Genomic DNA, 15692 nt, shown 5'->3' on the forward strand with positions numbered 1-15692 from the left:
CATTATGTAAAAGGTCATATAATAATCCCGAGCATCCTATACGATCGACATTATAATCATATCTAGAGAAGTAAATTAGAAAATTGAATAGGTCACTCAGTAGGAGAGTATTTTTTATCAATTTTGTTGGGAATTGATCCTTATCTATTTCTATAAATCTATCACGTAGTGACTAACTTGGCTATGTCATGGGGCACAATGAAACTTATTGTAGAAGATATAAGAATAGGTTAAAGTATCTCTCTTCCCTTTGTCAATTTTCTCACCAAAATTCAACGCAAAACAATGACTATAAATATATTTTGTGATCATTGAAGCAGTCAAGATAATATTCTAAACTTCTTCTAATTTTCCAATATTTACAGTACCACAGATTGAGACTAATAAAGTGTGGAAATTCTTCCTTTAAAGCTCTCCCTAGAACCACGTAATTTTCTCTTATAAAAAATATATATAAAGGCAGGGTATCCATATAATTTCCCAAGTACTCATGGTAAATTCTCACTACGACGTATCATAAAGTATCATAAAATATTTTTCTTTTTTGAGATGATAATTTTGAGATGTTAAACTGCTGGATCACCTGCTACAAGCATTTCTAAACTTATCCATATAATCGATGAAAAAATTATATACAACCAAGTCAATCATCCTCAGAATTAATCTATCCGAAGAATAATTGAATACTTAATTGGCGCTAGTTAAAAATAAATAAATAAATAAACTGCATTTTCAATCAAACAGTTAACAGCCGCTATCCCTATAGTATAAATACTTGACTTCATCACATTTACATTCATCCTTAATACGACACCAAAATTACCAAAGCATTGCAAAAGTATTCTTACGGATATGGTATCCCCTTTATTCATAAGGGTAATAGTTGTGCTTGTATCCTCCTGCCCAAGGGTATCATAGAAATGAGGGATGATTCTTTGAACTCAAGTGCAACTTGAGAACCTATTCCACCTTCTCTCTCTGACTTAGCAATATTATTTTTTATAAAAGTTTCGTGCACCTGCCCTTTTTCATATGTAAGTTGAAGAGAGATTAAAGAGAGAAACTCTCACTAAGAAATAGGAAACACAACGTTAACTCAGATAATTTTATTTAGTATCCGTCTCTTTTAGACGACTAATCCAAGGATCGACTCCTAGCTCTCTATTTTCACTAAACCTTCTTCTTCCCGAACCAAAATTGAAGGCGGAGATATCTTTGGTATTACACCAGCTTATAAATTTTAGCAAAAGAGCAACAAAAAGGAAGGAAAGAAGAGATTACAAGTTTGACTTAGTTCTCCTTCTCTTTACAAGTTTGACTTAGTTCTCCTTCTCTTTTGGTTGCCTAAAGATCTTGCAAATGAGAGTTTAACTAATGTTGACAAGAAGAATCACAATGGAACTGTAGTGTCTTCTCATGCATTAAGCTCCCTTTTAAACATCTCAGAATTAGACCGCTTCTCCACTTTTTATCACGACCACTCGATTGGTAGAACATCCCACTTGTTAGGATCGGTTGAGCTAGAGGGGAGGAGGTGAATGACTCACTTCATTTTGTTGATCGACTTGATTTTGCGCAGCGGAAACTGAGAATCAATGCTAACTCTTTTATTTACTTGGTATCCACCTCCTCAAGGAGGTGACTAGTCCAAGGATCCACACCATCGTCACCCTTCTACTATCAAACTTCTCCTTCTTGGAATAACACCTAAGGTGGAGAAACCTTACAAGACTTACAACTCTCTCTCTCCAAGGTAAAAAGATCACACCCACTATAATGAAGAAGAAAAGAGGGATTACAAACTTGAAGTCCTTCTTCCTTGCAACGTGAGACTTGAAAACGTGGCGAGATGGAGAGCTTGAGCTTCAAACCCTTGGGAGGTCTTGAACATTTCAGAGATTGATCACACAAGGGCAATAGAACAGTGTATTTTTCTCGGATAATCTTGTTCCTCTTTCTTCCAACTTTCTAAACGTCGTGAAAACTAGCCGTTTCTCACATAGACGTCACCGTGAATCGATTGGGTTTATATTCCAATCGATTCACAAGTATCCGTTGGAAGCCATCGCGTCAAGATCAACGGTGTAGATTAGTTCGTTTGATCTTCAATCGATTGGGGCAGTGCTTGAATCAATTCAGACACATGTTTGTGGAATTGCAGAATCGCAATGCTCTGTGAATCGATTGACCGATTGATTGAGTAACTTCAATCGATCGGCTGATCGATTCAAGAGGATTCTGTGCTTCGCACAGAAGCTTCCTGAATCGATCACCCGATCGATTGGATTACACCAATCGATCGGCTGATCGATCCAGAAGCATTCTGTGCTTCGCGCAGAAACTTCCCGATTGATCGGTCGATCGATTGGTTTCCTTCCAATCGATCGGCTGATCCATTCAGAGGCATTCTACCTCACAACCATGTCTAAATCGATTTACCAATCGATTTCTGATAAGTGAGTCAACATGCACCCAACCTTCTGACCTGCAGGAACTTCTCTTGCCAAGAATCCGGTCCTTGACCTTCTTGGACTTCTTTTGCCTTGCATCCGATCTTCTGACCAACAAGGACTTTTTCTGCCAAGAATCCAGTCCTCGACTTTCTTGAACTTCTCTTGCCTTACATCCGGTCTTCCGACCTGCAAGGACTTCTCCTGCAAACTCACAATGCATGTTAGATCCAACGTATTAACTTAAACTTAAACAATTGTCAACACATTGAAACTTCCAGGGCATGATTGCACCAACAATCTCCCCCTTTTTGATGTTTGACAATCTATTTAAGTTTAGGCTAATTTCCAACACACCATAATAATAATGGAATGGTAACTAGTAACTTCAACCACACATGAAATTCATCTGAATTAAGGATAATCAGTAATCATGAACATAGGCAGTAAGCTTGAATTTCATTTTTAAATTTTTAATTAAATTAAGCATAAACTTCAACATATATCTCCTCCTTTGCCAAATATTAAAAAGCAACCAGAACAACTCCCCCTTAATGGGTGCATGAAGCAAAGACAATATACTTGAGGGATACTCCCCCCTCAACCAAAGCAACATAGAGGAATCATGCATACCATAGACTAAAACAATTAGTGCCATAACACAAATGTCCAACCAACAAGTCATAACATAGATACACACCCAAAAGAGTACCGAAAAGGCACACTAGAGTTTAAGAGGCAAACAACAAAAAAACATTCAAAAAGTGAAAATAAAAAATCATAGGGGAACATAAAACTCAATCATGGTGCCCTCAGGAGGATCAGGAGGAGTAGCAGCATCAGCAAGAGCAACAGGACTCTTGGAAGAATCAGCAGGACCAGGGGGCACATCCTCTGCCGGAGGAGGGGGCTGAGGAGAGCGCCCTGATATCCAAGAGCGCACCAGCTCGGTCAAAGACTCAACGCTCGTCCGCAGAGTGGCAATCTCAATGCGCATCTCAGCAACAGCCATGGGCAGCTCCTCAAGGCGAGTGTCCACAGTCTCCTCAAGCATCTGAATCTGAGTAGTCACAGCAGGATCTGGAGAAGCAGGTGCCTCAACATCCGCCAGAGGATCAGCAGCCTCTGGAGCCGGCGCCTGTCCCCTCCCCCCCCGAGGTCGAGCTCGTGGTCCCTCACCAAGAGCACGTCGATCAATCCATCTGACGCCATCCGACCCAGCCTCAATACCGGTTTTCGTGAAAGATCGTGCAGAGATGCGGGAATACGAAGCTGTCATATGCTGTAGCTTCCCTCGGGAGACATTTACATGCATGGACTCTAACCAATCAGTAATGATATTGCCAAAAGGCATATGAACTGTTTGCTGCACAGGCTGAGTGAAATGAATGATGCAGTGAAAGATGTTCAAGGCAATGTTTACATTAAGGCGGTGCCGCATGGCGAATAGTAAGAACATGTGAGAGGGTCGGAGGAGGGCCAAAGCACGAGAGACGATAGGCAGAAGACAATTAATAACGACTTTGAATAGGGCATTGTCCAGGGCAGATAATTCAAGGGATGAGAAAGTGGTGATATGCGCAAGTGGACCATCTAGATGGGGACGACCAAAAAGAGCCTGATGCGTGGAATCAATGACGATATGCTCGAATGGCGGAGGCAAGAGCTCTGGCAGGGTAGGATAAAATATAAAATCATCCGTCGACGGTCGACACCCTAAAAACTCCTGAAGAATCTGATAAGAAAAATCCAAGCTGCGCTTGGCAACACGAGTGCGATAAAGAACGTCATCCGAGGTATGCAAGTTGTTATAGAATTCGAAGACAAGCCCGGGATTGACACTACGTTCACAATATACAACGGAGGAAAGGTGATAATGCTCTATTAAAGGAAACACTTCAAAGCAGGAGTCGTGATAGAATTTGCGATCAATGGAATGGGGGGGGGGGGGGGATCAACATGAAAGTGTTTCGGTTAAAGACTTGCTGCAAGGCAGCATTTGGAAAATGCTGATCAGTAGGAGGCTGAGGGCGGGAGGAACCCTCACCGGACTCTCCAACCTTCTGTTTCTTTCTAAAGGATGAGGATGGAAAGAAAATGCACAAGAACAGAAACAACACAATGCAACAATATGCAATGAAGGTGATGTCGTGCACATGATGCAAGAATGAGATGCACCAAAAAAAAAAGGGGAAGATTAGCCATATTTAGATCATAAAGGCAAAGATTAGAGAGAAAAAGGAAAGAATCAGTGAAGGAGTTACCTAGGGTTTTTATTCGGCATCATGAGGTCTGCAACGAGGACACGAGGGAGTCAAGGACCGCGAGCCTTGTTCGCCGAGAGGAGAAGAGCGAAAATGGGAGAGGAAAAATGGCACTCAGTGCAGAAGAAAACCGTCAGAATAGACGGCCTAAGAGGATGGGTGTGTCGTCGGAGGAATCACCTTAGGGCACGGGGTGAGTCGAGAGAGGAAAAAGTTGAAGTGTGAGGAGACATAGGTCAACAGGGTCTTTTAAGTCAAATTTTGAACTTCCAGATCGATCGCTCGATCGATTGAGATCAAGTGGATCGATCGAGCGATCGATTCACGGAGATTTTGTGTGATTCAGAGAACAAGTGAATTGATCGAGCGATCGATTGATACGTGCTGAATCGATCCAGTGAACGAATAATTTTGCACTAGGGCAAAAATCGTGAAATGATAGGTGAGCACTACAAACGTTGATTATGATCAGGGAAAAATAAATATTGACGAAACTTATGCTTGTGGCCGAGGATTGACACCTAATTGGGACTCATCTAAACCGCCAATGATTTTTATAAGTTTGTATTTAACAACACACGAGTAACGCTTATCCAAACACATCCTTTAACAGGATTTTTCAAAAATGAGTTTGATATGTATTTCAAAATAGAAATTTCCAATCATAATCTTTGGCTAAATGCACATGGATTGTACACTAGCTTTTCCTATTATTGGACAAATGAATGTTTCATATGAAAATCACTTGTCTTGACCAAAATAATGCATCATAACATGCATTATGACCAAGAGAAATGCCCCTAACCTCTCACCCCCATCTAAATCATATCAAGAGGACAATCTTATGTTTTTGTGAGAGGCAAAATTAAGATGAGGAGAAGTTAAAGAGCTTTACCTATGAGGTGATCATGGAGGATGTGATTTAATCAATACAACACATTCTCAATTCCCTTCTAAGAAAACTAAATTCAACTTCGGGAAGAGGTTTAGTGAAGATATCGGCTAAGTTAGATTTTGACTCAACATAATTTAAAATGATGTCAACTCGAGTTACATGATCACGGATAAAATGATGTTTAACTTCTATGTGTTTCGTTCTTGAGTGATGGACGGGATTTTTGGTCAAGTTGACGGTACTCACATTATCACAAAGAATTTGAACATTATTGTAGGTAAGTTTATAGTCCTCTAGAGTATGAGTCATCCATAATAATTGTGATACACACTCTCCCATGACAATATATTCCGCTTCGGTTGTGGAGAGAGTCACACAATGTTGTTTTCTACTTGACCAACTTACTAGGGAGGATCCTAGAAATTGACAACTACCACTAGTACTTTTGCGATCCAATTTACATCCGGCATAATCGGAATCGGTATAGCCCACTAGATCAAAAGTTTCAGTTCTAGGATACCAAAGGCCAACATTTTGAGTTCCCTTAAGATATCTGAGAATTCGCTTAACGACACTCAAATGTGACTCCTTGGCATAAGATTGATACCTTACACATATATCTACGGCAAAAAGTATATCGGGTCTACTAGCCGTGAGATAGAGAAGACTTCCTATAGCACTACGATACATCTTGGAGTCAACTTCTTTCCCCTCAATGTCTTTGTCCAATCTAGTACTAGTGGCCATGGGAGTAGATATTTCCTTTGCATTTTCCATTCCAAACTTCTTAAATAGCTCTTTGACATATTTAGATTGATGAATGTAAATGCCCTCTTTTGTTTGCTTAATTTGTAACCCTAGGAAAAATGTCAACTCGCCAACCAAACTCATTTCAAACTCACTTTCCATGTGATTGATGAATTCATTTAAAAAATCTTTATTTGTGGAACCACAAATAATGTCATCGACATATACTTGGGCCACAAACATATCATTACCACTATTTTTTAAGAATAAAGTGGAATCAATTTTTCCTCTATAAAACCCTTTTGATACTAGAAATGTTGACAATCGTTCATACCAAGACCGGGGAATTTGTTTTAGCCCATATAAGGCCTTTTTAAGTTTATATACATGGTTTGGACACTCTAAATTTTCAAACCCCGACAGTTACTCAACATATACCTCTTCTTTTATGACATCATTTAAAAATATTGATTTTACATCCATTTGGTACAACTTGAACCCCTTGTGGGCGGCAAAGGCCAACATCATTTTAATAGACTCTAATCTTGCTATGAGTGCATAAGTTTCATCATAATCTAATCTTTCTACTTGATTGAAATCTCTAGCAACTAATCTAGCTTTGTTTCTCACCACAACCCCCTTATCATCAAGTTTATTTCTTAAGACCCATTTTGTATCAATAATTGAGTTGTTGGTAGGCCTAGGAACTAAATCCCAAACTTGACTTCTCTCAAATTGAGATAGTTCATCCTGCATTGCTAAAATCCAATCCGGATCAAACAAGGCATTATCAATAGTCTTTGGCTCTATTTGAGATATTAGGGCTACTTGACTTCCTTCATTTCTAAAGTAAGATCGAGTTCTCACACCTTGAGTAATGTCTCCTACTACTTGATCTAAGGGGTGATTTACATGAATCCTAGTAGGTCTTGATTCTTGATTTATTACACTTTCGGGTTCAAGTGGCAAAGTTTTATTTTTCTCATAATCACTCTCTTGATTTTCTCCCCCTTGATCATTTTCTTTGTTTAGTGTTAATTTCTCTAACTCAAATTGTAATTCTTCATCGGTTGCTCTTATAGAATTCAAAGAAGGATTCTCTTCAAATACAACATTTAATGATTCTTCAACTATTTTAGATCTTTTGTTGTAAAGTCGATACGCCTTCTATGACTTGAGTAACCTACAAGAATTCCCTCATCCGCCTTAGCGAAAAACTTTCCCAAATGATCTTTAGTGTTTAGAATATAGACCTTACATCCAAACACTCTAAGATGCTTAATTGTAGGTGGTTTACCAAACCACAACTCATGAGGTGTTTTTCCTAGAAACCTATGTATTAATGGTCGATTTTGCACATAGCATGCCGTATTAATTGCTTCGGCCCATAGGAAACTATGAAGTGAGTATTCATTTACATGCTCCGAGCGGCCTCTTGCAAAATCCTATTTTTCCTCTCAACAACTCCATTTTGTTGAGGAGTCCTAAGGGTGGAAAATTCATGTTTATAACCTTTTTCCATACAAAAACTTGTGAATCTATCATTTTCAAATTCACCTCCATGATCACTTCTTATCTTGTTTATCTTATGATTCTTTTCATTTTCTACTCTATTACAAAAAGCAATCAAGGTATCTAGAGTTTGAACCTTATGTTTCAAGAAAAACACCCATGTATATCTAGTGTAATCATCCATAATCACAAAACAATATCTACTATCATTTAAAGAAATATGTCTACTACTATTAAATAAATCCATGTGAATGAGCTCCAAAGCACTTGAGCTACTTACAATGTTTTTACCTTTATGAGTAGCTTTGGTTTGCTTACCCATTTGACATGCATCACACATTTTATCTTTTCGAAACTTCAACTTTGGCAATCCTTGCACCAACCCTAAATCCTTGCACCAACTCCTTCTTTGAAAGTCTTTTGATATTCCTCATGTTAGTGTGAGCAAGTCTCCGGTGCCAAAGCCAAGTCTCCTCTTCTTTAGACATGAGATACTTAGCAAACACATTAGTAGCACCAAATAGTTTAACTTGATAAATATTTTCTCTTCTATGGATTATGAGAATATTGGTGTTTAGTTCACTATGCTTGATTAGGCATTGAGATGAATTGAACTCAACTCCATAACCCGAATCACATAGTTGACTAACACTTAAAAGATTAAAGACCATGCCTTTCACTAATAACACATTTTTTATCACAAATTTTTCAGAAATTCTAATATCTCCTATTCCTATAACTTTTAATTCACCACTATTACCAAACGAAACGGTACCTTTACTTTTGTGTCTAAATGATGAAAATTTTGAAAAGTCCCTCGTCATATGCTTAGAGCATCCACTATCTACGAACCATGTTGTTGGATGCTCCCCCCTTGGCGCATGCCTGTTTAAACACGATGAATCAAATGTTTTGGTACCCAAACTTTGGGTCCGGTAGCATCAATAACAAATTTCTTGGGTACCCAAGTTTGAACAAACTCAACCCTTGAAGCATGATTTCTACTAACTAGAGACATGAATTTGATTTCCTTATGTTGTGATTTAAATCCTAATCCCGCTTTGTTGTACACACCCCAGCGTCCCCGTCAATTCGTCCCAGGGCCAACACGAAGGAGGTAAATCACGGGCGACTATTAGCCTTTGGAATAGTGACTAACACATAAGGGAGGCATTTACCTCGGCTTTGCCGAGATTCTAACCCCCAGATCTCATGATGACAATGTCTTATGCGTTAACCACTAGACCCATCCGAAGGGACGTAAAATGATAGCATCAAGCTACTATAATGAGCGGAGTGACATAAATAACACGTTATCTTTATAAGATCTTATAAAGGTTCAGATTTCGTCAAAATTATATTAGGTATAAAGGATAACATAAAATTTGTACAAGTTCTTTCATAATATAACTTCTAATATCTTAGTTTTTTTAATAATCCAAATATCTAATTCTTCCAACCCATTATTAACCGATTCTAACCATCGGTCTTAACTATTTCCCACTTGAATTTATTAACCTACCTACATCAATTTAGTCAATTGAAGTAAAATTAAATGTGATATCACTTATCCCAAGTGATGGGACTATAAACAGATAAATTCGGAGGGACATAGGGGAGATCAAGCATCCAATAAGATATTTTGTACCCATTACAAATTAATCATAAAATTTATTGCAGTAAACACTCTTATAAATATCAACCAATTGGGCGACATCAATTTAGTTAATGAACATTAGACATAAGCATGTGCCCAATTTTTGCTCCTAGTTCAATTTGCTTTGGTAGCTTTCAATCAACCCGGGGTTGTAAGTATCCCGAGTTGATTTTAATATGATCAATCGAATTAAGTTAGACTTTGTATTATTTGATGCTTTGTGTTTAAGTGATGTAGCAGATAAGAAGGATGACATGAGAAGCGAGTCGATGGGCTCGGTGCATTCGAAGGATGAGAATATGCGGAAGAGTATACCGATGGATAAGAAGGACGCGTGCGGCGCTTCCGAGGGACGAGAAGCCGGGGAGGAAGACTGTTCGAGGAGAAGACTGGAGTTGGTCTCAAGTGAGCTCAACTTTGGACGGTTGGAAGTGTTGGATCGTGACGCACGTGAGGAGGGGGGAATGAATCACGTGGTTTTTAAAAATACTTCTTTTTCGGTTTTAAAAAGCTCGAGTACACAACGGAAAGTAAAAGACAAGAAACATGAAGAAGACAAGCGATTTTTTACTTGGTTCGGGGCCTTTGACGACTCTTACTCCAAGGCCTAGGTCTCGCGGACCTATCGATGGGCAATCATCTAAAAATCTCTTCCGGTACCCTCGGAAGAGAGAATCAAGTACAAACAGTTAGGCTAAGTGCAACATCCTGCACTTGTCCTTTAATAGTAGGTAAGTACAATAACAAAATTTTACAAACACTTCGTAGGAATCAAACCGAGGTGCTTTGTGTTGATATTTGCCTACTGGGCGCGATCGGAACTCCTCGGAGCAGTCGTCAGGCTCAACAGCTTTGTATTAAAGTCGCAGCAGCAACCAGAAGCAGTTGAAGGCTCAAATATATGCACAGTAGCTCGTATGTAGTTGTTGTATCCATGCCTCCTCGAAACGGTCTTATATAAGGTTTGGAAGGCGCCTTCCATAAGCATGGAAGGTGACTCCAATAAGGCAAAAAAGCAATCCTAATATCGCTGCGCCTTATCTTCGAACCAGTTAAATTCTATCCGTGGAGGCGCCTTCGGGTACTGTTCACACGAAGACAGCTTTGCTTCTTTACTTGCTTTCTTGCCCTGCAACAAATGTGTTAGTCCAAAATACCCTACAAGACAAGTGTTAACACAATATAAAAAATAGAGTAATTAGTTCCTGTTCTCCCAGGACCAGGAACTAGTCAAGGTCTCAGTTTAGGGATCTCAAATGAACCTAAACTGGATCGACGCCTACTGTCCCGTAACTGGGACGCGTCCTCATAGTCACTTTCCTCTAGTGACTTACCTTTACTTACCTTTTGCCAGACATCCGGTCAGACCGTCAACCAGTCTGGACTTCGTGCCAGCTATCTGGTCGGCCTGTTGATTTAGCTGAACTTCCCTGCAACACTGAGTTAGCATAATAGATAAAATGGTAAGGTAAAATAGTGTTAATAGAATCAAGATTCGTTGGTCCGGGCGATCACATATAACCTAGAGTTATCTCCCCCTAAGGTTGTCTAGCTTCACTCACTAGGACTTTCATTGTCTGACTTTACTCACCAGGACTTCCTGCACCTAGCTTCACTCACTAGGATCCGACTTCACTCACCAGAACTTCCACCACCTAGCTTCACTCACTAGGGTCTGATTTCACTCACTAGGACTTCCTCCACCTAGCTTCACTCACCAGGGCCCAACTTCACTCACCAAGACTTCCACTACCTAGCTTCACTCACTAGGGTCTGGCTTCACTCACCAGGACTTCCACTACCTAGTTTCACTCACTAGAGTCTGACTTCACTCATCAGGACTACCACCACCTAGCTTCACTCACTAGGGCCCGACTTCACTCACCAGGACTTCCACTACTTAACTTCACTCACTAAGGCCTAGCTTCACTCACCAGGACTGCCATCCACTATCTAGGTTCACTCACTAGAACCTAACTTCACTTACCAGGACTTCCACTTTGCTTAACCTCCAGTTAGGGCTTCTTCTTGTTAGTCTTCTAGTCCTGACTAGACTACTCTCTTCCCAACATCAAATTCTATTTGGATTGACCCTTGGTCAAACTGACCAAACTTGGGTGCATTGTCAAACATCGAAATCCTAGATATCAATTGCACCAACAGGAAGATCACCCAAGCGACCAGACAATTCAACCTGAGTTGACTATGTCCAGGTGCTCGGACTCCAGCGCCTGGACCTGGTCTAACCGCCCGAGAACCGATAACACGTCGACGAAGAGCTGTTGTGAAGGGGATTGAGGCGACCACGTCCAAGCACCCGGACTAGGTCTAGGTGTCCGGGAGCTGCCACGTCAACAAACAGCTAGTTCAACTAGTGGACTATAAATAGAGCCTTGATTCTAGAATTTTAATACAACAGACTACTTCAATTTTCAAATTCATGTTTCAGTTATGTTTATTCTTAAACGTTGTAAGAGACTACTTAGTCTCTGTCGAAGAAGGAGCTTGATAGTGCACGTTCAACCATCTTGGATTAACAGCCTTTTCGGTTGCAAACTAAGTAATTCTTAATATCCTTTTTTTCTTTTTATTAGCTAATATGTGTTTATCCTTGCTAAATATATAAAAAAAATGATAAACCTAATTAGCCTTGAGATAACCGGCTTGGTCCCATGGAAATTTTCCACCGGCCACCAAGAAATACTTACGATAAGCGATCAAGAAGTCCAGCATCCTTCGATGAGTGACAACCTAGATACCCTTTCATGCACCACAGTCACAGTCCCCATTTGCTGAATATAAAAGTAAGAGAAAGTGCTAATTTTATATTGTAAAATTTCCTTGTGAGTTGCTATGTGATTTTGTCCTATATTATAATTGTTCATTGTCCAATTTACTTAGGTAGCTTCCGAAAGGAAATTGCAAAATTATTAAATTCTTGAAAGCAAATTGTGCAAATTATAAATTTATGAAATTTAAAGAGTATTAGGTAATATTTTAATATTAGAAAATGCTAAATTTTTAATTAATAATATTAATAACCCCAACACCTAGAGTGATACCTCAAATTTTATAATTCAATTTATTTAAATCAATTAACACAACAATTTATATATTGTCGTAGGATATGCTAGTCAGATTTTTATTTTTTACTTTATGTACATTGATGAAAATACGTGATAATACTCACGTCAAATATTTCTCATCGCCCATTTCACGATGAGATAGAAGAAAAATAAATCAACTACTAAATGAGAGGATTGTTTATCGTAGCCGCTACTTTGTACATGCATTGACAAGGCAAGAGTGAGTGAAGAAAATCATAGATTTAGGTAGAGTGAAGAATTATAAATTACAGAAAATGACTTTTTTACTATAATTTTCTGTTATATCAAACATAAAAAAAAAATAGTTCTGATGTGATGTGGTGATAAAGAAGGGTCCATTAAGTGCGTGCCAAAGGATGAAGATTGCAGTCGATGTGGAGGTCAAAGTTAAGGAGCTTAACGCCAGAAAACCAACGGGCTCACCAAAAGGGGGCCGAGCGGAGCTCTCCTGCAGTGGCCGATCGAAGCTCTCCTGCAATGGCCGATCAAGCATGAACCGCTCGACTGACAAAGGCTTGTCCATATAGAACACCTGTACAGCCAAGATCATCAGGAGTTCATCACGAAGCATAGAAACATTAGGACGACTGGAGCGTTAGTCTGATCGGTAGGAAACAAGCCACTGAGTCGAGTTATCGCAGGGAAGAGCAACCAAGTCCGTCCGAGTGGAGGAGTTCCTGTTAGTGCAGGGAACACCAGACGATCGAAACTGTGTTTTGATAATGGCAAAAGGTTCAAAGTTAAGGTTACTTGTTGTCTAACAAGTGTGAATGAGCTTGTAGGAAAGTTCCAAATGCTCTTAGGTAAAAGTCCTAGTGGATTCTAGGTGGGTGGAAAACCCTAAGGGGAGGTAACCCTAGGTCCTAGGGGGTGGTAGTCCTAGGTTATGGAAAGTTCTAACTGCGGTTAGGCAAGGCGAAGTCAAGGGGGTCGAGCACTTTGGGTGAAATTCTAGAGTCAGGGACTCTGGGTGAAAATCCTGGTGGTCACGGACCAGGTGGAAGTCTGGACGGGTCGTGTAGCGAACGTTCAACATGAAGACCTGAACTCTCGGATATTGAGCAAAAGTCCAGACGGTCTGGAGGACCGGTCTAGCAAAAGGTGAACTCTCTTGAGAGGAGTAGGTGAGGACGCATTTCCCGAAGAGGGAACAGTAAGTGTCAGTTAGACTTAGAGTTTCAGTGAAATTCAAAGTCAGAATTGAATAGTCAGTGGCTGTCAAATTCTTATTATATATATTATTTATTGCATGAACTAACTTTATTTTACAAAAATTAAGGAGGCTAGAAAAAGATGGTTGGGGCACCCGAGAAACCTTGTCGAGGAGATTACTCTCGGGTGAGGCGCTTGGGCAGGGCACCTTCGTGGTTCGAGCGCTCGGAATCATAAACTTCATCTCTTTGCCACGCTAGAGCGCGTTGATTGGACGACTCTACGTCACGGTCCAGGCGCCCGGAAGGGATCCAGGCGCCCGGAATAGCCTATAAAAGCAGCATCCAACCAGAGGCTAGAACACAACATTCCAAGCAACTTTCACTTCTTCGTGCTATTGTGAAAACACTTCCTTGACTCTCAAAAGCTTCCCCAACGACCGTTGCGCTGAAGATCTAAATTTTCGAGTCGTTGGTATTCTTTAATTTTTATAATTACTTGTAATTATTTTACTTGTACTCCATTCGATTGATTAGTGATTGCTCATCGAAAGCGCTCTCATGTGTGGGTCTTGGAGTAGGAGTCGCCATAGGCTCCGAACCAAGTAACTCTTAGTGTTTACGATTGTTTTGTTGTGTCATTATTCCGCTGCCTTTACTCTTTTCAATTGTTTTTAAAATGAACGTGAAAGCCACGAGCGCTATTCATCCCCCTCTAGTGCAACGATCTTATAGTTCCCAGTCGAGCGACTATCTCGCTTGGCCAAGCAAAGGGATCATTGATGTATCTCTTAATATCCTTCTCGGATATAGTGCCGCTGACACAAGACATGATCAACAGGCAGATCGTACGATGGAAGTTTCTACTGTCTTGTTAGGGATATACATGCCCTGTTAAGGTATGGTGTCAGAGGCACTTTCCTGACAGATCTTTTCATAGGATAAATTAGAGAACGTGCCCGCAAATCGAGGAGCATGCACGTCACCTACAGCGGTTCTATATAAAGGGGGGTCCATGCACCAGTGGAGGTACGCATTATTTACTATTCACGCTTGTGCTCACTGTTACTCCGTTTTCTTCCCTCTTTCTATTGACTGACTTGAGCGTCGGAGGGCCAACGCCAAGGATTCCTTCCCTGGCTCGGTACTAACATTTCTTGTATTGCAGAGTGGAACGAGCTCTACATTCAGTCAACGTAGCAGCCACATCCTTATCTAGTCATCTTCCCGATTTCCGAACAAGATAACGGAGGAATAAGTAGATCTAAGTTAACATTGGTGCAATCATAAGCATAAGGTATTCAGTCCTTCACGTCGATTAATTTTAAAGATGACCTGTTCAATTCTATAGAAGTTTTCTACTAATAAATCTAGAAGTATTTGCAACGGGAGGTCGAGCAATCTAACATCCCAAATTTATTATCCTACTAGAGAAAAATATCCTACAATGTACCACAACTAGGAATCGAATTGTAGGTGGTTGAGAGACTCTATGAGTGTCATGCCACTGCATTTGGGGGGAGGGAGCAATCAATTTCCCCTTGATTTAAGAGGAGATTATTAATGCAACTAGATTTGATTTAGGTTGGTTTTAATATAGTTGGTAAAATATTTAAATTAGACCAAATTTATATTATATTCTCACTTCTCTCAAGTATGCAAATACAAAATTTTAACCATAATTGTAGACACAATTTGGCAAATAAAAAACATGATAGAGATATGGAAGTTCAAATAGGTCATGATTAAAAATATTTGATGATTTTAAGTCCTACCAAACTAACCAAGATTAGATGCGAACTCTTGAGGGTTGGAAACCTCCAAAGATGGAATATTCGATAGTTTAAAGTCCTAGGAAAATATATCAAATGCTTAACAATTAGAAATCTTAGAGGTACATCTCTTGCTA

Source organism: Zingiber officinale, chromosome 9B (genome assembly GCF_018446385.1).
Source record: "Zingiber officinale cultivar Zhangliang chromosome 9B, Zo_v1.1, whole genome shotgun sequence".
Taxonomy (NCBI): Eukaryota; Viridiplantae; Streptophyta; class Magnoliopsida; order Zingiberales; family Zingiberaceae; genus Zingiber; species Zingiber officinale.